Genomic DNA, 1,980 nt, shown 5'->3' on the forward strand with positions numbered 1-1,980 from the left:
TTATGTGATAAAAGATTTAGGTAACCTATTGATTTATTCTGAAATAACCTACCAATAATATCACTCTAACTATATAAAATAATGAAATGTCCTAAAATCCTAAAAAAAATGTGTGGGTTTGCGGAAGTCTCTGGAACCACCCGAATGTTTAACATTATTTAATTGATCTTAAAATTATTGAAGTACGGTATCATCGGTATCTATACCTACTATGTACCTATAAATTATATAATCAGAGGTGGATGGGAATCCATTCAGTCTACTAATATGAAACAAAATCGGAATTATTACAACCTTAACTTTTAGAACTTAATTTTTGACTTATTTTTTTATTTTTTTATATTATTAAATTAAAGTGTTTCTGACATACAAGGTCATCTAACTTATTGATATAATAATTTTGACTTATAATAGTGACACACAACTCATCACAATCTACCTAGGTATAGTGATTAGTGATGAATGTTTTCAAAATTTGAGTTTATTTAAAATACCTAATATTAATTGTTTGTTATTTATATTGTACTTTAAATCATAAATCCCAAGTATACACTTTTGATTGATTGTTGTAGTAGACAGCATTTAACAGCCACGAGCGGTGAGCCACCTAACTATAGCCGAGGTATACGAAATGTTTGGTTTGATTAAAATGGGTTTAATTAGTTTAACCTAACCTTTTTTTTCTTTTTTTTTTGTGATATCGACGACACTGCCGGAACTTGCGCATTACGTCAACAGCGTCGCCATCGTTTATTACATAAAATAAAATATAATATACGAATTTTTTTGCTCCTTCTCATTTTTTTATTTTTACTCTTTTAATCGTAAGTACCTACTCGAGCTTTTTACATATTATCTACTAACCTTCTGCCCTCTAAGTAACAGTTGTATGATTAACTTATAATTAGGATTTTTTTTTAATTAAGATTTTAAAGATTACGGACTGTGTTTATTCATGATCAATAATTGTTTCTACATTTTTTTTTTTTTTGGTTCTTGAAATGTGTATATCTTTGGTTACCATGCAGGTCTTTCCTTTTCATTTTTTTTTCAAAATTTGAACTTAAGTTGATTTTTTTTAGTATGCATTCTTAAAAAACATTGTAAGCTGGTTATCATAATGGCGTATTTACAAGGAGTTCCTGAGCTCAAACCCCTCTCCCCTCAGAGAAAAAAAAAATTACTCAATGTTAAATCAATATTTTATTACCGGTTTTATGATAATTAGACCTTTAACCTCCACCACCCCAATAAATTATTGAAAATACACCACTAAGTGCACCTTTTATGGTTCTTTTATGAATTAATTATTTAGAATAGTTTTCCATTATAAGGATCTAAAAATTACAGATTGCAATTAACTGAGAAAATTAATAATGATTAATGTATGTATATGATTGACAGCCAATAAGAAGTAGTGGACAACGATATAGGTGAATTAGAAGAAGAGCGGAGAATGCGTATCAAAAAACTATGATGATAGGTACCTATCTAATTTGTCATGAACTCAGGACTCATGAATCCATGAATCATAATTCATAATATTAACAGATAGTCAAAAAAGCTGTAATTTATACTAGATTAAGGAGTAAAATAGGCAACGTTATAACATCTCGTGGGGTAATGATAACAATAATTAAGTTTGTTCATCACTATTTTAGTAGTGTCCAGGACACTGTGTCCTGTATTATCGTATATAGTATTTGGTGGTCCCTTAGATCATATAAAATGTAAAGTATATTATGAACTTTACTATGGGTGATCCTAATGTTTTTTGAATTCTGATTTGTATTAAAGATACTTGTATTCTGTGCTAATCACTATATTAAAAAAAAAAAATAACAAGTTTATTATCTATATCTGTGATAACAACAATATTATTTATAAGTAGTCCTTGACAATATATTATAATATTATTATTCTATTACGTTTGTTCTTTGACATGTTGCTTAGATTACCAAACATCACAATTTACAATAT

Source organism: Diuraphis noxia, unplaced genomic scaffold (assembly GCF_037042655.1).
Source record: "Diuraphis noxia isolate RWA-SAM2 unplaced genomic scaffold, SU_Dnox_SAM2 contig0002, whole genome shotgun sequence".
Classification (NCBI taxonomy): Eukaryota; Metazoa; Arthropoda; class Insecta; order Hemiptera; family Aphididae; genus Diuraphis; species Diuraphis noxia.